Source organism: Haliotis asinina, chromosome 5 (genome assembly GCF_037392515.1).
Source record: "Haliotis asinina isolate JCU_RB_2024 chromosome 5, JCU_Hal_asi_v2, whole genome shotgun sequence".
Lineage (NCBI taxonomy): Eukaryota > Metazoa > Mollusca > Gastropoda > Lepetellida > Haliotidae > Haliotis > Haliotis asinina.
Genome location: NC_090284.1, coordinates 2436650 through 2456806, shown reverse-complemented (window position 1 = coordinate 2456806; position 20157 = coordinate 2436650). Strand labels below are relative to the sequence as shown.

The window sequence follows — 20157 nt, the reverse complement described above, 5'->3', positions numbered from 1 at the left end:
CTCGGGCCAGTCTTTTGTCATATTTTGTGTCATCCAACAGTATTCACCAATGGCCTTTCAAACGAGATGCCAAAAGAAAGACGTTAATCACACAACATGCAAAAAGATACGCTGTGAACAGGATTCGAACCTGCGCGGGAATAACCCATTGGATTTCAAGTCCAACGCCTTAGTCACTCGGCCATCACAGCTCTCCCATATCCCCTCACTAGTAAAGGAACTATCTTGTAGAAAGTCAGCTTTAGTTAAATAGCAAAACTAAAAGTAAGACGCTATGAACAGCATTCGAACCTGCGCGGGAATATACCATTGGATTTCGAGTCCAACGCCTTAACCACTCGGCCATCACAGCACTCACGGCAGTCAAGTCAAACAGACTCAAGCAACTTCTTGGGAGGGTTTCACCAGCTCAAAATGACACATCAATACTATTCCAAATGCACAATAACAAATTCTGTCCTCGACACACTCGTCCATACACAGCACACAATGTTTAGGAAATAAAATAACAAACATTTCATCTGACTTTCTAAATTTTGTCTACGATTTCTTTCATTTTCTTTCAGTTGAGCTGTCTACTTTTTACTCGGGCCAGTCTTTTGTCATATTTTGTGTCATCCAACAGTATTCACCAGTGGCCTTTCAAACGAGATGCCAAAAGAAAGACGTTAATCACACAACATGCAAAAAGATACGCTGTGAACAGGATTCGAACCTGCGCGGGAATAACCCATTGGATTTCAAGTCCAACGCCTTAACCACTCGGCCATCACAGCTCTCCCATATCCCCTCACTAGTAAAGGAACTATCTTGTAGAAAGTCAGCTTTAGTTAAATAGCAAAACTAAAAGTAAGACGCTATGAACAGGATTCGAACCTGTGCGGTAATATACCATTGGATTTCGAGTCCAACGCCTTAACCACTCGGCCATCACAGCACTCACGGCAGTCAAGTCAAACAGACTCAAGCAACTTCTTGGGAGGCTTTCACCAGCTCAAAATGACACATCAATACTATTCCAAATGCACAATAACAAATTCTATCCTCGACACACTCGTCCATACACAGCACACAATGTTTAGGAAATAAACTAACAAACATTTCATCTGACTTTCTAAATTTTGTCTACGATTTCTTTCATTTTCTTTCAGTTGAGCTGTCTACTTTTTACTCGGGCCAGTCTTTTGTCATATTTTGTGTCATCCAACAGTATTCACCAGTGGCCTTTCAAACGAGATGCCAAAAGAAAGACGTTAATCACACAACATGCAAAAAGATACGCTGTGAACAGGATTCGAACCTGCGCGGGAATAACCCATTGGATTTCAAGTCCAACGCCTTAACCACTCGGCCATCACAGAACTCCCATGTCCCCTCACTAGTAAAGGAACTATCTTGTAGAAAGTCAGCTTTAGTTAAATAGCAAAACTAAAAGTAAGACGCTATGAACAGGATTCGAACCTGTGCGGGAATATCCCATTGGATTTCGAGTCCAACGCCTTAACCACTCGGCCATCACAGCACTCACGGCAGTCAAGTCAAACAGACTCAAGCAACTTCTTGGGAGGGTTTCACCAGCTCAAAATGACACATCAATACTATTCCAAATGCACAATAACAAATTCTATCCTCGACACACTCGTCCATACACAGCACACAATGTTTAGGAAATAAAATAACAAACATTTCATCTGACTTTCTAAATTTTGTCTACGATTTCTTTCATTTTCTTTCTCCCACTCTACAGTTGAGCTGTCTACTTTTTACTCGGGCCAGTCTTTTGTCATATTTTGTGTCATCCAACAGTATTCACCAGTGGCCTTTCAAACGAGATGCCAAAAGAAAGACGTTAATCACACAACATGCAAAAAGATACGCTGTGAACAGGATTCGAACCTGCGCGGGAATAACCCATTGGATTTCAAGTCCAACGGCTTAACCACTCGGCCATCACAGCTCTCCCATATCCCCTCACTAGTAAAGGAACTATCTTGTAGAAAGTCAGCTTTAGTTAAATAGCAAAACTAAAAGTAAGACGCTATGAACAGGATTCGAACCTGTGCGGTAATATACCATTGGATTTCGAGTCCAACGCCTTAACCACTCGGCCATCACAGCACTCACGGCAGTCAAGTCAAACAGACTCAAGCAACTTCTTGGGAGGGTTTCACCAGCTCAAAATGACACATCAATACTATTCCAAATGCACAATAACAAATTCTATCCTCGACACACTCGTCCATACACAGCACACAATGTTGAGGAAATAAAATAACAAACATTTCATCTGACTTTCTAAATTTTGTCTACGATTTCTTTCATTTTCTTTCAGTTGAGCTGTCTACTTTTTACTCGGGCCAGTCTTTTGTCATATTTTGTGTCATCCAACAGTATTCACCAGTGGCCTTTCAAACGAGATGCCAAAAGAAAGACGTTAATCACACAACATGCAAAAAGATACGCTGTGAACAGGATTCGAACCTGCGCGGGAATAACCCATTGGATTTCAAGTCCAACGCCTTAACCACTCGGCCATCACAGAACTCCCATGTCCCCTCACTAGTAAAGGAACTATCTTGTAGAAAGTCAGCTTTAGTTAAATAGCAAAACTAAAAGTAAGACGCTATGAACAGGATTCGAACCTGTGCGGGAATATCCCATTGGATTTCGAGTCCAACGCCTTAACCACTCGGCCATCACAGCACTCACGGCATGAAAGTCAAACAGACTCAAGCAACTTCTTGGGAGGCTTTCACCAGCTCAAAATGACACATCAATACTATTCCAAATGCACAATAACAAATTCTATCCTCGACACACTCGTCCATACACAGCACACAATGTTTAGGAAATAAAATAACAAACATTTCATCTGACTTTCTAAATTTTGTCTACGATTTCTTTCATTTTCTTTCTCCCACTCTACAGTTGAGCTGTCTACTTTTTACTCGGGCCAGTCTTTTGTCATATTTTGTGTCATCCAACAGTATTCACCAGTGGCCTTTCAAACGAGATGCCAAAAGAAAGACGTTAATCACACAACATGCAAAAAGATACGCTGTGAACAGGATTCGAACCTGCGCGGGAATAACCCATTGGATTTCAAGTCCAACGCCTTAGTCACTCGGCCATCACAGCTCTCCCATATCCCCTCACTAGTAAAGGAACTATCTTGTAGAAAGTCAGCTTTAGTTAAATAGCAAAACTAAAAGTAAGACGCTATGAACAGGATTCGAACCTGCGCGGGAATATACCATTGGATTTCGAGTCCAACGCCTTAACCACTCGGCCATCACAGCACTCACGGCAGTCAAGTCAAACAGACTCAAGCAACTTCTTGGGAGGGTTTCACCAGCTCAAAATGACACATCAATACTATTCCAAATGCACAATAACAAATTCTGTCCTCGACACACTCGTCCATACACAGCACACAATGTTTAGGAAATAAAATAACAAACATTTCATCTGACTTTCTAAATTTTGTCTACGATTTCTTTCATTTTCTTTCAGTTGAGCTGTCTACTTTTTACTCGGGCCAGTCTTTTGTCATATTTTGTGTCATCCAACAGTATTCACCAGTGGCCTTTCAAACGAGATGCCAAAAGAAAGACGTTAATCACACAACATGCAAAAAGATACGCTGTGAACAGGATTCGAACCTGCGCGGGAATAACCCATTGGATTTCAAGTCCAACGCCTTAACCACTCGGCCATCACAGCTCTCCCATATCCCCTCACTAGTAAAGGAACTATCTTGTAGAAAGTCAGCTTTAGTTAAATAGCAAAACTAAAAGTAAGACGCTATGAACAGGATTCGAACCTGTGCGGTAATATACCATTGGATTTCGAGTCCAACGCCTTAACCACTCGGCCATCACAGCACTCACGGCATGAAAGTCAAACAGACTCAAGCAACTTCTTGGGAGGCTTTCACCAGCTCAAAATGACACATCAATACTATTCCAAATGCACAATAACAAATTCTATCCTCGACACACTCGTCCATACACAGCACACAATGTTTAGGAAATAAACTAACAAACATTTCATCTGACTTTCTAAATTTTGTCTACGATTTCTTTCATTTTCTTTCAGTTGAGCTGTCTACTTTTTACTCGGGCCAGTCTTTTGTCATATTTTGTGTCATCCAACAGTATTCACCAGTGGCCTTTCAAACGAGATGCCAAAAGAAAGACGTTAATCACACAACATGCAAAAAGATACGCTGTGAACAGGATTCGAACCTGCGCGGGAATAACCCATTGGATTTCAAGTCTAACGCCTTAACCACTCGGCCATCACAGAACTCCCATGTCCCCTCACTAGTAAAGGAACTATCTTGTAGAAAGTCAGCTTTAGTTAAATAGCAAAACTAAAAGTAAGACGCTATGAACAGGATTCGAACCTGTGCGGGAATATCCCATTGGATTTCGAGTCCAACGCCTTAACCACTCGGCCATCACAGCACTCACGGCAGTCAAGTCAAACAGACTCAAGCAACTTCTTGGGAGGGTTTCACCAGCTCAAAATGACACATCAATACTATTCCAAATGCACAATAACAAATTCTATCCTCGACACACTCGTCCATACACAGCACACAATGTTTAGGAAATAAACTAACAAACATTTCATCTGACTTTCTAAATTTTGTCTACGATTTCTTTCATTTTCTTTCTCCCACTCTACAGTTGAGCTGTCTACTTTTTACTCGGGCCAGTCTTTTGTCATATTTTGTGTCATCCAACAGTATTCACCAATGGCCTTTCAAACGAGATGCCAAAAGAAAGACGTTAATCACACAACATGCAAAAAGATACGCTGTGAACAGGATTCGAACCTGCGCGGGAATAACCCATTGGATTTCAAGTCCAACGCCTTAGTCACTCGGCCATCACAGCTCTCCCATATCCCCTCACTAGTAAAGGAACTATCTTGTAGAAAGTCAGCTTTAGTTAAATAGCAAAACTAAAAGTAAGACGCTATGAACAGCATTCGAACCTGCGCGGGAATATACCATTGGATTTCGAGTCCAACGCCTTAACCACTCGGCCATCACAGCACTCACGGCAGTCAAGTCAAACAGACTCAAGCAACTTCTTGGGAGGGTTTCACCAGCTCAAAATGACACATCAATACTATTCCAAATGCACAATAACAAATTCTGTCCTCGACACACTCGTCCATACACAGCACACAATGTTTAGGAAATAAAATAACAAACATTTCATCTGACTTTCTAAATTTTGTCTACGATTTCTTTCATTTTCTTTCAGTTGAGCTGTCTACTTTTTACTCGGGCCAGTCTTTTGTCATATTTTGTGTCATCCAACAGTATTCACCAGTGGCCTTTCAAACGAGATGCCAAAAGAAAGACGTTAATCACACAACATGCAAAAAGATACGCTGTGAACAGGATTCGAACCTGCGCGGGAATAACCCATTGGATTTCAAGTCCAACGCCTTAACCACTCGGCCATCACAGCTCTCCCATATCCCCTCACTAGTAAAGGAACTATCTTGTAGAAAGTCAGCTTTAGTTAAATAGCAAAACTAAAAGTAAGACGCTATGAACAGGATTCGAACCTGTGCGGTAATATACCATTGGATTTCGAGTCCAACGCCTTAACCACTCGGCCATCACAGCACTCACGGCAGTCAAGTCAAACAGACTCAAGCAACTTCTTGGGAGGCTTTCACCAGCTCAAAATGACACATCAATACTATTCCAAATGCACAATAACAAATTCTATCCTCGACACACTCGTCCATACACAGCACACAATGTTTAGGAAATAAACTAACAAACATTTCATCTGACTTTCTAAATTTTGTCTACGATTTCTTTCATTTTCTTTCAGTTGAGCTGTCTACTTTTTACTCGGGCCAGTCTTTTGTCATATTTTGTGTCATCCAACAGTATTCACCAGTGGCCTTTCAAACGAGATGCCAAAAGAAAGACGTTAATCACACAACATGCAAAAAGATACGCTGTGAACAGGATTCGAACCTGCGCGGGAATAACCCATTGGATTTCAAGTCCAACGCCTTAACCACTCGGCCATCACAGAACTCCCATGTCCCCTCACTAGTAAAGGAACTATCTTGTAGAAAGTCAGCTTTAGTTAAATAGCAAAACTAAAAGTAAGACGCTATGAACAGGATTCGAACCTGTGCGGGAATATCCCATTGGATTTCGAGTCCAACGCCTTAACCACTCGGCCATCACAGCACTCACGGCAGTCAAGTCAAACAGACTCAAGCAACTTCTTGGGAGGGTTTCACCAGCTCAAAATGACACATCAATACTATTCCAAATGCACAATAACAAATTCTATCCTCGACACACTCGTCCATACACAGCACACAATGTTTAGGAAATAAAATAACAAACATTTCATCTGACTTTCTAAATTTTGTCTACGATTTCTTTCATTTTCTTTCTCCCACTCTACAGTTGAGCTGTCTACTTTTTACTCGGGCCAGTCTTTTGTCATATTTTGTGTCATCCAACAGTATTCACCAGTGGCCTTTCAAACGAGATGCCAAAAGAAAGACGTTAATCACACAACATGCAAAAAGATACGCTGTGAACAGGATTCGAACCTGCGCGGGAATAACCCATTGGATTTCAAGTCCAACGGCTTAACCACTCGGCCATCACAGCTCTCCCATATCCCCTCACTAGTAAAGGAACTATCTTGTAGAAAGTCAGCTTTAGTTAAATAGCAAAACTAAAAGTAAGACGCTATGAACAGGATTCGAACCTGTGCGGTAATATACCATTGGATTTCGAGTCCAACGCCTTAACCACTCGGCCATCACAGCACTCACGGCAGTCAAGTCAAACAGACTCAAGCAACTTCTTGGGAGGGTTTCACCAGCTCAAAATGACACATCAATACTATTCCAAATGCACAATAACAAATTCTATCCTCGACACACTCGTCCATACACAGCACACAATGTTTAGGAAATAAAATAACAAACATTTCATCTGACTTTCTAAATTTTGTCTACGATTTCTTTCATTTTCTTTCAGTTGAGCTGTCTACTTTTTACTCGGGCCAGTCTTTTGTCATATTTTGTGTCATCCAACAGTATTCACCAGTGGCCTTTCAAACGAGATGCCAAAAGAAAGACGTTAATCACACAACATGCAAAAAGATACGCTGTGAACAGGATTCGAACCTGCGCGGGAATAACCCATTGGATTTCGAGTCCAACGCCTTAACCATTCGGCCATCACAGAACTCCCATATCCCCTCACTAGTAAAGGAACTATCTTGTAGAAAGTCAGCTTTAGTTAAATAGCAAAACTAAAAGTAAGACGCTATGAACAGGATTCGAACCTGTGCGGGAATATCCCATTGGATTTCGAGTCCAACGCCTTAACCACTCGGCCATCACAGCACTCACGGCAGTCAAGTCAAACAGACTCAAGCAACTTCTTGGGAGGGTTTCACCAGCTCAAAATGACACATCAATACTATTCCAAATGCACAATAACAAATTCTATCCTCGACACACTCGTCCATACACAGCACACAATGTTTAGGAAATAAAATAACAAACATTTCATCTGACTTTCTAAATTTTGTCTACGATTTCTTTCATTTTCTTTCTCCCACTCTACAGTTGAGCTGTCTACTTTTTACTCGGGCCAGTCTTTTGTCATATTTTGTGTCATCCAACAGTATTCACCAGTGGCCTTTCAAACGAGATGCCAAAAGAAAGACGTTAATCACACAACATGCAAAAAGATACGCTGTGAACAGGATTCGAACCTGCGCGGGAATAACCCATTGGATTTCAAGTCCAACGGCTTAACCACTCGGCCATCACAGCTCTCCCATATCCCCTCACTAGTAAAGGAACTATCTTGTAGAAAGTCAGCTTTAGTTAAATAGCAAAACTAAAAGTAAGACGCTATGAACAGGATTCGAACCTGTGCGGTAATATACCATTGGATTTCGAGTCCAACGCCTTAACCACTCGGCCATCACAGCACTCACGGCAGTCAAGTCAAACAGACTCAAGCAACTTCTTGGGAGGGTTTCACCAGCTCAAAATGACACATCAATACTATTCCAAATGCACAATAACAAATTCTATCCTCGACACACTCGTCCATACACAGCACACAATGTTTAGGAAATAAACTAACAAACATTTCATCTGACTTTCTAAATTTTGTCTACGATTTCTTTAATTTTCTTTCAGTTGAGCTGTCTACTTTTTACTCGGGCCAGTCTTTTGTCATATTTTGTGTCATCCAACAGTATTCACCAGTGGCCTTTCAAACGAGATGCCAAAAGAAAGACGTTAATCACACAACATGCAAAAAGATACGCTGTGAACAGGATTCGAACCTGCGCGGGAATAACCCATTGGATTTCGAGTCCAACGCCTTAACCATTCGGCCATCACAGAACTCCCATATCCCCTCACTAGTAAAGGAACTATCTTGTAGAAAGTCAGCTTTAGTTAAATAGCAAAACTAAAAGTAAGACGCTATAAACAGGATTCGAACCTGTGCGGGAATATACCATTGGATTTCGAGTCCAACGCCTTAACCACTCGGCCATCACAGCACTCACGGCAGTCAAGTCAAACAGACTCAAGCAACTTCTTGGGAGGATTTCACCAGCTCAAAATGACACATCAATACTATTCCAAATGCACAATAACAAATTCTATCCTCGACACACTCGTCCATACACAGCACACAATGTTTAGGAAATAAAATAACAAACATTTCATCTGACTTTCTAAATTTTGTCTACGATTTCTTTCATTTTCTTTCTCCCACTCTACAGTTGAGCTGTCTACTTTTTACTCGGGCCAGTCTTTTGTCATATTTTGTGTCATCCAACAGTATTCACCAGTGGCCTTTCAAACGAGATGCCAAAAGAAAGACGTTAATCACACAACATGCAAAAAGATACGCTGTGAACAGGATTCGAACCTGCGCGGGAATAACCCATTGGATTTCAAGTCCAACGCCTTAACCACTCGGCCATCACAGCTCTCCCATATCCCCTCACTAGTAAAGGAACTATCTTGTAGAAAGTCAGCTTTAGTTAAATAGCAAAACTAAAAGTAAGACGCTATGAACAGGATTCGAACCTGCGCGGGAATATACCATTGGATTTCGAGTCCAACGCCTTAACCACTCGGCCATCACAGCACTCACGGCAGTCAAGTCAAACAGACTCAAGCAACTTCTTGGGAGGGTTTCACCAGCTCAAAATGACACATCAATACTATTCCAAATGCACAATAACAAATTCTATCCTCGACACACTCGTCCATACACAGCACACAATGTTTAGGAAATAAAATAACAAACATTTCATCTGACTTTCTAAATTTTGTCTACGATTTCTTTAATTTTCTTTCAGTTGAGCTGTCTACTTTTTACTCGGGCCAGTCTTTTGTCATATTTTGTGTCATCCAACAGTATTCACCAGTGGCCTTTCAAACGAGATGCCAAAAGAAAGACGTTAATCACACAACATGCAAAAAGATACGCTGTGAACAGGATTCGAACCGGCGCGGGAATAACCCATTGGATTTCAAGTCCAACGCCTTAACCAGTCGGCCATCACAGCTCTCCCATATCCCCTCACTAGTAAAGGAACTATCTTGTAGAAAGTCAGCTTTAGTTAAATAGCAAAACTAAAAGTAAGACGCTATGAACAGGATTCGAACCTGTGCGGTAATATACCATTGGATTTCGAGTCCAACGACTTAACCACTCGGCCATCACAGCACTCACGGCAGTCAAGTCAAACAGACTCAAGCAACTTCTTGGGAGGCTTTCACCAGCTCAAAATGACACATCAATACTATTCCAAATGCACAATAACAAATTCTATCCTCGACACACTCGTCCATACACAGCACACAATGTTTAGGAAATAAACTAACAAACATTTCATCTGACTTTCTAAATTTTGTCTACGATTTCTTTCATTTTCTTTCTCCCACTCTACAGTTGAGCTGTCTACTTTTTACTCGGGCCAGTCTTTTGTCATATTTTGTGTCATCCAACAGTATTCACCAGTGGCCTTTCAAACGAGATGCCAAAAGAAAGACGTTAATCACACAACATGCAAAAAGATACGCTGTGAACAGGATTCGAACCTGCGCGGGAATAACCCATTGGATTTCAAGTAAAAAACGCCTTAATCACTCGGCCATCACAGCTCTCCCATATCCCCTCACTAGTAAAGGAACTATCTTGTAGAAAGTCAGCTTTAGTTAAATAGCAAAACTAAAAGTAAGACGCCATGAACAGGATTCGAACCTGCGCGGTAATATACCATTGGATTTCGAGTCCAACGCCTTAACCACTCGGCCATCACAGCACTCACGGCAGTCAAGTCAAACAGACTCAAGCAACTTCTTGGGAGGGTTTCACCAGCTCAAAATGACACATCAATACTATTCCAAATGCACAATAACAAATTCTATCCTCGACACACTCGTCCATACACAGCACACAATGTTTAGGAAATAAAATAACAAACATTTCATCTGACTTTCTAAATTTTGTCTACGATTTCTTTCATTTTCTTTCAGTTGAGCTGTCTACTTTTTACTCGGGCCAGTCTTTTGTCATATTTTGTGTCATCCAACAGTATTCACCAGTGGCCTTTCAAACGAGATGCCAAAAGAAAGACGTTAATCACACAACATGCAAAAAGATACTCTGTGAACAGGATTCGAACCTGCGCGGGAATAACCCATTGGATTTCGAGTCCAACGCCTTAACCACTCGGCCATCACAGCTCTCCCATATCCCCTCACTAGTAAAGGAACTATCTTGTAGAAAGTCAGCTTTAGTTAAATAGCAAAACTAAAAGTAAGACGCTATGAACAGGATTCGAAACTGCGCGGTAATATACCATTGGATTTCGAGTCCAACGCCTTAACCACTCGGCCATCACAGCACTCACGGCAGTCAAGTCAAACAGACTCAAGCAACTTCTTGGGAGGCTTTCACCAGCTCAAAATGACACATCAATACTATTCCAAATGCACAAAAACAAATTCTATCCTCGACACACTCGTCCATACACAGCACACAATGTTTAGGAAATAAAATAACAAACATTTCATCTGACTTTCTAAATTTTGTCTACGATTTCTTTCATTTTCTTTCTCCCACTCTACAGTTGAGCTGTCTACTTTTTACTCGGGCCAGTCTTTTGTCATATTTTGTGTCATCCAACAGTATTCACCAGTGGCCTTTCAAACGAGATGCCAAACGAAAGACGTTAATCACACAACATGCAAAAAGATACGCTGTGAACAGGATTCGAACCTGCGCGGGAATAACCCATTGGATTTCAAGTCCAACGCCTTAACCACTCGGCCATCACAGCTCTCCCATATCCCCTCACTAGTAAAGGATCTATCTTGTAGAAAGTCAGCTTTAGTTAAATAGCAAAACTAAAAGTAAGACGCTATGAACAAGATTCGAACCTGCGCGGTAATATACCATTGGATTTCGAGTCCAACGCCTTAACCACTCGGCCATCACAGCACTCACGGCAGTCAAGTCAAACAGACTCAAGCAACTTCTTGGGAGGGTTTCACCAGCTCAAAATGACACATCAATACTATTCCAAATGCACAATAACAAATTCTATCCTCGACACACTCGTCCATACACAGCACACAATGTTTAGGAAATAAAATAACAAACATTTCATCTGACTTTCTAAATTTTGTCTACGATTTCTTTAATTTTCTTTCAGTTGAGCTGTCTACTTTTTACTCGGGCCAGTCTTTTGTCATATTTTGTGTCATCCAACAGTATTCACCAGTGGCCTTTCAAACGAGATGCCAAAAGAAAGACGTTAATCACACAACATGCAAAAAGATACGCTGTGAACAGGATTCGAACCTGCGCGGGAATAACCCATTGGATTTCAAGTCCAACGCCTTAACCACTCGGCCATCACAGCTCTCCCATATGCCCTCACTAGTAAAGGAACTATCTTGTAGAAAGTCAGCTTTAGTTAAATAGCAAAACTAAAAGTAAGACGCTATGAACAGGATTCGAAACTGCGCGGTAATATACCATTGGATTTCGAGTCCAACGCCTTAACCACTCGGCCATCACAGCACTCACGGCAGTCAAGTCAAACAGACTCAAGCAACTTCTTGGGAGGGTTTCACCAGCTCAAAATGACACATCAATACTATTCCAAATGCACAAAAACAAATTCTATCCTCGACACACTCGTCCATACACAGCACACAGTGTTTAGGAAATAAACTAACAAACATTTCATCTGACTTTCTAAATTTTGTCTACGATTTCTTTCATTTTCTTTCTCCCACTCTACAGTTGAGCTGTCTACTTTTTACTCGGGCCAGTCTTTTGTCATATTTTGTGTCATCCAACAGTATTCACCAGTGGCCTTTCAAACGAGATGCCAAACGAAAGACGTTAATCACACAACATGCAAAAAGATACGCTGTGAACAGGATTCGAACCTGCGTGGGAATAACCCATTGGATTTCAAGTCCAACGCCTTAACCACTCGGCCATCACAGCTCTCCCATATCCCCTCACTAGTAAAGGAACTATCTTGTAGAAAGTCAGCTTTAGTTAAATAGCAAAACTAAAAGTAAGACGCTATGAACAGGATTCGAACCTGCGCGGTAATATCCCATTGGATTTCGAGTCCAACGCCTTAACCACTCGGCCATCACAGCACTCACGGCAGTCAAGTCAAACAGACTCAAGCAACTTCTTGGGAGGGTTTCACCAGCTCAAAATGACACATCAATACTATTCCAAATGCACAATAACAAATTCTATCCTCGACACACTCGTCCATACACAGCACACAATGTTTAGGAAATAAAATAACAAACATTTCATCTGACTTTCTAAATTTTGTCTACGATTTCTTTCATTTTCTTTCAGTTGAGCTGTCTACTTTTTACTCGGGCCAGTCTTTTGTCACATTTTGTGTCATCCAACAGTATTCACCAGTGGCCTTTCAAACGAGATGCCAAAAGAAAGACGTTAATCACACAACATGCAAAAAGATACGCTGTGAACAGGATTCGAACCTGCGCGGGAATAACCCATTGGATTTCGAGTCCAACGCCTTAACCATTCGGCCATCACAGAACTCCCATATCCCCTCACTAGTAAAGGAACTATCTTGTAGAAAGTCAGCTTTAGTTAAATAGCAAAACTAAAAGTAAGACGCTATAAACAGGATTCGAACCTGTGCGGGAATATACCATTGGATTTCGAGTCCAACGCCTTAACCACTCGGCCATCACAGCACTCACGGCAGTCAAGTCAAACAGACTCAAGCAACTTCTTGGGAGGATTTCACCAGCTCAAAATGACACATCAATACTATTCCAAATGCACAATAACAAATTCTATCCTCGACACACTCGTCCATACACAGCACACAATGTTTAGGAAATAAAATAACAAACATTTCATCTGACTTTCTAAATTTTGTCTACGATTTCTTTCATTTTCTTTCTCCCACTCTACAGTTGAGCTGTCTACTTTTTACTCGGGCCAGTCTTTTGTCATATTTTGTGTCATCCAACAGTATTCACCAGTGGCCTTTCAAACGAGATGCCAAAAGAAAGACGTTAATCACACAACATGCAAAAAGATACGCTGTGAACAGGATTCGAACCTGCGCGGGAATAACCCATTGGATTTCAAGTCCAACGCCTTAACCACTCGGCCATCACAGCTCTCCCATATCCCCTCACTAGTAAAGGAACTATCTTGTAGAAAGTCAGCTTTAGTTAAATAGCAAAACTAAAAGTAAGACGCTATGAACAGGATTCGAACCTGCGCGGGAATATACCATTGGATTTCGAGTCCAACGCCTTAACCACTCGGCCATCACAGCACTCACGGCAGTCAAGTCAAACAGACTCAAGCAACTTCTTGGGAGGGTTTCACCAGCTCAAAATGACACATCAATACTATTCCAAATGCACAATAACAAATTCTATCCTCGACACACTCGTCCATACACAGCACACAATGTTTAGGAAATAAAATAACAAACATTTCATCTGACTTTCTAAATTTTGTCTACGATTTCTTTAATTTTCTTTCAGTTGAGCTGTCTACTTTTTACTCGGGCCAGTCTTTTGTCATATTTTGTGTCATCCAACAGTATTCACCAGTGGCCTTTCAAACGAGATGCCAAAAGAAAGACGTTAATCACACAACATGCAAAAAGATACGCTGTGAACAGGATTCGAACCGGCGCGGGAATAACCCATTGGATTTCAAGTCCAACGCCTTAACCAGTCGGCCATCACAGCTCTCCCATATCCCCTCACTAGTAAAGGAACTATCTTGTAGAAAGTCAGCTTTAGTTAAATAGCAAAACTAAAAGTAAGACGCTATGAACAGGATTCGAACCTGTGCGGTAATATACCATTGGATTTCGAGTCCAACGCCTTAACCACTCGGCCATCACAGCACTCACGGCAGTCAAGTCAAACAGACTCAAGCAACTTCTTGGGAGGCTTTCACCAGCTCAAAATGACACATCAATACTATTCCAAATGCACAATAACAAATTCTATCCTCGACACACTCGTCCATACACAGCACACAATGTTTAGGAAATAAACTAACAAACATTTCATCTGACTTTCTAAATTTTGTCTACGATTTCTTTCATTTTCTTTCTCCCACTCTACAGTTGAGCTGTCTACTTTTTACTCGGGCCAGTCTTTTGTCATATTTTGTGTCATCCAACAGTATTCACCAGTGGCCTTTCAAACGAGATGCCAAAAGAAAGACGTTAATCACACAACATGCAAAAAGATACGCTGTGAACAGGATTCGAACCTGCGCGGGAATAACCCATTGGATTTCAAGTAAAAAACGCCTTAATCACTCGGCCATCACAGCTCTCCCATATCCCCTCACTAGTAAAGGAACTATCTTGTAGAAAGTCAGCTTTAGTTAAATAGCAAAACTAAAAGTAAGACGCCATGAACAGGATTCGAACCTGCGCGGTAATATACCATTGGATTTCGAGTCCAACGCCTTAACCACTCGGCCATCACAGCACTCACGGCAGTCAAGTCAAACAGACTCAAGCAACTTCTTGGGAGGGTTTCACCAGCTCAAAATGACACATCAATACTATTCCAAATGCACAATAACAAATTCTATCCTCGACACACTCGTCCATACACAGCACACAATGTTTAGGAAATAAAATAACAAACATTTCATCTGACTTTCTAAATTTTGTCTACGATTTCTTTCATTTTCTTTCAGTTGAGCTGTCTACTTTTTACTCGGGCCAGTCTTTTGTCATATTTTGTGTCATCCAACAGTATTCACCAGTGGCCTTTCAAACGAGATGCCAAAAGAAAGACGTTAATCACACAACATGCAAAAAGATACTCTGTGAACAGGATTCGAACCTGCGCGGGAATAACCCATTGGATTTCGAGTCCAACGCCTTAACCACTCGGCCATCACAGCTCTCCCATATCCCCTCACTAGTAAAGGAACTATCTTGTAGAAAGTCAGCTTTAGTTAAATAGCAAAACTAAAAGTAAGACGCTATGAACAGGATTCGAAACTGCGCGGTAATATACCATTGGATTTCGAGTCCAACGCCTTAACCACTCGGCCATCACAGCACTCACGGCAGTCAAGTCAAACAGACTCAAGCAACTTCTTGGGAGGCTTTCACCAGCTCAAAATGACACATCAATACTATTCCAAATGCACAAAAACAAATTCTATCCTCGACACACTCGTCCATACACAGCACACAATGTTTAGGAAATAAAATAACAAACATTTCATCTGACTTTCTAAATTTTGTCTACGATTTCTTTCATTTTCTTTCTCCCACTCTACAGTTGAGCTGTCTACTTTTTACTCGGGCCAGTCTTTTGTCATATTTTGTGTCATCCAACAGTATTCACCAGTGGCCTTTCAAACGAGATGCCAAACGAAAGACGTTAATCACACAACATGCAAAAAGATACGCTGTGAACAGGATTCGAACCTGCGCGGGAATAACCCATTGGATTTCAAGTCCAACGCCTTAACCACTCGGCCATCACAGCTCTCCCATATCCCCTCACTAGTAAAGGATCTATCTTGTAGAAAGTCAGCTTTAGTTAAATAGCAAAACTAAAAGTAAGACGCTATGAACAAGATTCGAACCTGCGCGGTAATATACCATTGGATTTCGAGTCCAACGCCTTAACCACTCGGCCATCACAGCACTCACGGCAGTCAAGTCAAACAGACTCAAGCAACTTCTTGGGAGGGTTTCACCAGCTCAAAATGACACATCAATACTATTCCAAATGCACAATAACAAATTCTATCCTCGACACACTCGTCCATACACAGCACACAATGTTTAGGAAATAAAATAACAAACATTTCATCTGACTTTCTAAATTTTGTCTACGATTTCTTTAATTTTCTTTCAGTTGAGCTGTCTACTTTTTACTCGGGCCAGTCTTTTGTCATATTTTGTGTCATCCAACAGTATTCACCAGTGGCCTTTCAAACGAGATGCCAAAAGAAAGACGTTAATCACACAACATGCAAAAAGATACGCTGTGAACAGGATTCGAACCTGCGCGGGAATAACCCATTGGATTTCAAGTCCAACGCCTTAACCACTCGGCCATCACAGCTCTCCCATATGCCCTCACTAGTAAAGGAACTATCTTGTAGAAAGTCAGCTTTAGTTAAATAGCAAAACTAAAAGTAAGACGCTATGAACAGGATTCGAAACTGCGCGGTAATATACCATTGGATTTCGAGTCCAACGCCTTAACCACTCGGCCATCACAGCACTCACGGCAGTCAAGTCAAACAGACTCAAGCAACTTCTTGGGAGGGTTTCACCAGCTCAAAATGACACATCAATACTATTCCAAATGCACAAAAACAAATTCTATCCTCGACACACTCGTCCATACACAGCACACAGTGTTTAGGAAATAAACTAACAAACATTTCATCTGACTTTCTAAATTTTGTCTACGATTTCTTTCATTTTCTTTCTCCCACTCTACAGTTGAGCTGTCTACTTTTTACTCGGGCCAGTCTTTTGTCATATTTTGTGTCATCCAACAGTATTCACCAGTGGCCTTTCAAACGAGATGCCAAACGAAAGACGTTAATCACACAACATGCAAAAAGATACGCTGTGAACAGGATTCGAACCTGCGTGGGAATAACCCATTGGATTTCAAGTCCAACGCCTTAACCACTCGGCCATCACAGCTCTCCCATATCCCCTCACTAGTAAAGGAACTATCTTGTAGAAAGTCAGCTTTAGTTAAATAGCAAAACTAAAAGTAAGACGCTATGAACAGGATTCGAACCTGCGCGGTAATATCCCATTGGATTTCGAGTCCAACGCCTTAACCACTCGGCCATCACAGCACTCACGGCAGTCAAGTCAAACAGACTCAAGCAACTTCTTGGGAGGGTTTCACCAGCTCAAAATGACACATCAATACTATTCCAAATGCACAATAACAAATTCTATCCTCGACACACTCGTCCATACACAGCACACAATGTTTAGGAAATAAAATAACAAACATTTCATCTGACTTTCTAAATTTTGTCTACGATTTCTTTCATTTTCTTTCAGTTGAGCTGTCTACTTTTTACTCGGGCCAGTCTTTTGTCACATTTTGTGTCATCCAACAGTATTCACCAGTGGCCTTTCAAACGAGATGCCAAAAGAAAGACGTTAATCACACAACATGCAAAAAGATACGCTGTGAACAGGATTCGAACCTGCGCGGGAATAACCCATTGGATTTCAAGTCCAACGCCTTCACCAGCTCAAAATGACACATCAATACTATTCCAAATGCACAATAACAAATTCTATCCTCGACACACTCGTCCATACACAGCACACAATGTTTAGGAAATAAAATAACAAACATTTCATCTGACTTTCTAAATTTTGTCTACGATTTCTTTCATTTTCTCTCAGTTGAGCTGTCTACTTTTTACTCGGGCCAGTCTTTTGTCATATTTTGTGTCATCCAACAGTATTCACCAGTGGCCTTTCAAACGAGATGCCAAAAGAAAGACGTTAATCACACAACATGCAAAAAGATACTCTGTGAACAGGATTCGAACCTGCGCGGGAATAACCCATTGGATTTCAAGTCCAACGCCTTAACCACTCGGCCATCACAGCTCTCCCATATCCCCTCACTAGTAAAGGAACTATCTTGTAGAAAGTCAGCTTTAGTTAAATAGCAAAACTAAAAGTAAGACGCTATGAACAGCATTCGAAACTGCGCGGTAATATACCATTGGATTTCGAGTCCAACGCCTTAACCACTCGGCCATCACAGCACTCACGGCAGTCAAGTCAAACAGACTCAAGCAACTTCTTGGGAGGCTTTCACCAGCTCAAAATGACACATCAATACTATTCCAAATGCACAATAACAAATTCTATCCTCGACACACTCGTCCATACACAGCACACAATGTTTAGGAAATAAAATAACAAACATTTCATCTGACTTTCTAAATTTTGTCTACGATTTCTTTCATTTTCTTTCTCCCACTCTACAGTTGAGCTGTCTACTTTTTACTCGGGCCAGTCTTTTGTCATATGTTGTGTCATCCAAAAGTATTCACCAGTGGCCTTTCAAACGAGATGCCAAACGAAAGACGTTAATCACACAACATGCAAAAAGATACGCTGTGAACAGGATTCGAACCTGCGCGGGAATAACCCATTGGATTTCAAGTCCAACGCCTTAACCACTCGGCCATCACAGCTCTCCCATATGCCCTCACTAGTAAAGGAACTATCTTGTAGAAAGTCAGCTTTAGTTAAATAGCAAAACTAAAAGTAAGACGCTATGAACAGGATTCGAAACTGCGCGGTAATATACCATTGGATTTCGAGTCCAACGCCTTAACCACTCGGCCATCACAGCACTCACGGCAGTCAAGTCAAACAGACTCAAGCAACTTCTTGGGAGGGTTTCACCAGCTCAAAATGACACATCAATACTATTCCAAATGCACAATAACAAATTCTATCCTCGACACACTCGTCCATACACAGCACACAGTGTTTACGAAATATACTAACAAACATTTCATCTGACTTTCTAAATTTTGTCTACGATTTCTTTCATTTTCTTTCTCCCACTCTACAGTTGAGCTGTCTACTTTTTACTCGGGCCAGTCTTTTGTCATATTTTGTGTCATCCAACAGTATTCACCAGTGGCCTTTCAAACGAGATGCCAAACGAAAGACGTTAATCACACAACATGCAAAAAGATACGCTGTGAACAGGATTCGAACCTGCGTGGGAATAACCCATTGGATTTCAAGTCCAACGCCTTAACCACTCGGCCATCACAGCTCTCCCATATCCCCTCACTAGTAAAGGAACTATCTTGTAGAAAGTCAGCTTTAGTTAAATAGCAAAACTAAAAGTAAGACGCTATGAACAGGATTCGAACCTGCGCGGTAATATCCCATTGGATTTCGAGTCCAACGCCTTAACCACTCGGCCATCACAGCACTCACGGCAGTCAAGTCAAACAGACTCAAGCAACTTCTTGGGAGGGTTTCACCAGCTCAAAATGACACATCAATACTATTCCAAATGCACAATAACAAATTCTATCCTCGACACACTCGTCCATACACAGCACACAATGTTTAGGAAATAAAATAACAAACATTTCATCTGACTTTCTAAATTTTGTCTACGATTTCTTTCATTTTCTTTCAGTTGAGCTGTCTACTTTTTACTCGGGCCAGTCTTTTGTCACATTTTGTGTCATCCAACAGTATTCACCAGTGGCCTTTCAAACGAGATGCCAAAAGAAAGACGTTAATCACACAACATGCAAAAAGATACGCTGTGAACAGGATTCGAACCTGCGCGGGAATAACCCATTGGATTTCAAGTCCAACGCCTTCACCAGCTCAAAATGACACATCAATACTATTCCAAATGCACAATAACAAATTCTATCCTCGACACACTCGTCCATACACAGCACACAATGTTTAGGAAATAAAATAACAAACATTTCATCTGACTTTCTAAATTTTGTCTACGATTTCTTTCATTTTC

At 41.2% G+C, this 20157-nt stretch overlaps 15 non-coding genes across 15 annotated transcripts; all 15 read right to left on the bottom strand.

Annotated features, from left to right (window-relative positions):
- Positions 1-694: 694 nt before the first annotated feature.
- On the bottom strand, positions 695-776 carry Trnas-uga (transfer RNA serine (anticodon UGA)). Its single transcript has one exon. It is a non-coding gene; the product is annotated as a tRNA-Ser (tRNA).
- A 664-nt stretch (positions 777-1440) lies between these two features.
- Positions 1441-1522, bottom strand: Trnas-cga (transfer RNA serine (anticodon CGA)). The gene has a single exon. It is a non-coding gene; the product is annotated as a tRNA-Ser (tRNA).
- A 1099-nt stretch (positions 1523-2621) lies between these two features.
- On the bottom strand, positions 2622-2703 carry Trnas-cga (transfer RNA serine (anticodon CGA)). The gene has a single exon. It is a non-coding gene; the product is annotated as a tRNA-Ser (tRNA).
- A 938-nt stretch (positions 2704-3641) lies between these two features.
- Trnas-uga (transfer RNA serine (anticodon UGA)) lies at positions 3642-3723 on the bottom strand. Its single transcript has one exon. It is a non-coding gene; the product is annotated as a tRNA-Ser (tRNA).
- Positions 3724-4387: 664 nt separating this feature from the next.
- Positions 4388-4469, bottom strand: Trnas-cga (transfer RNA serine (anticodon CGA)). The gene has a single exon. It is a non-coding gene; the product is annotated as a tRNA-Ser (tRNA).
- A 938-nt stretch (positions 4470-5407) lies between these two features.
- Trnas-uga (transfer RNA serine (anticodon UGA)) lies at positions 5408-5489 on the bottom strand. Its single transcript has one exon. It is a non-coding gene; the product is annotated as a tRNA-Ser (tRNA).
- Positions 5490-6153: 664 nt separating this feature from the next.
- On the bottom strand, positions 6154-6235 carry Trnas-cga (transfer RNA serine (anticodon CGA)). The gene has a single exon. It is a non-coding gene; the product is annotated as a tRNA-Ser (tRNA).
- Positions 6236-7334: 1099 nt separating this feature from the next.
- Trnas-cga (transfer RNA serine (anticodon CGA)) lies at positions 7335-7416 on the bottom strand. Its single transcript has one exon. It is a non-coding gene; the product is annotated as a tRNA-Ser (tRNA).
- A 1534-nt stretch (positions 7417-8950) lies between these two features.
- Trnas-uga (transfer RNA serine (anticodon UGA)) lies at positions 8951-9032 on the bottom strand. The gene has a single exon. It is a non-coding gene; the product is annotated as a tRNA-Ser (tRNA).
- Positions 9033-11314: 2282 nt separating this feature from the next.
- On the bottom strand, positions 11315-11396 carry Trnas-uga (transfer RNA serine (anticodon UGA)). Its single transcript has one exon. It is a non-coding gene; the product is annotated as a tRNA-Ser (tRNA).
- Positions 11397-11899: 503 nt separating this feature from the next.
- On the bottom strand, positions 11900-11981 carry Trnas-uga (transfer RNA serine (anticodon UGA)). The gene has a single exon. It is a non-coding gene; the product is annotated as a tRNA-Ser (tRNA).
- Positions 11982-13676: 1695 nt separating this feature from the next.
- Positions 13677-13758, bottom strand: Trnas-uga (transfer RNA serine (anticodon UGA)). Its single transcript has one exon. It is a non-coding gene; the product is annotated as a tRNA-Ser (tRNA).
- Positions 13759-16040: 2282 nt separating this feature from the next.
- Positions 16041-16122, bottom strand: Trnas-uga (transfer RNA serine (anticodon UGA)). The gene has a single exon. It is a non-coding gene; the product is annotated as a tRNA-Ser (tRNA).
- Positions 16123-16625: 503 nt separating this feature from the next.
- On the bottom strand, positions 16626-16707 carry Trnas-uga (transfer RNA serine (anticodon UGA)). The gene has a single exon. It is a non-coding gene; the product is annotated as a tRNA-Ser (tRNA).
- A 2049-nt stretch (positions 16708-18756) lies between these two features.
- Trnas-uga (transfer RNA serine (anticodon UGA)) lies at positions 18757-18838 on the bottom strand. Its single transcript has one exon. It is a non-coding gene; the product is annotated as a tRNA-Ser (tRNA).
- Between the last annotated feature and the right edge of the window lie 1319 nt (positions 18839-20157).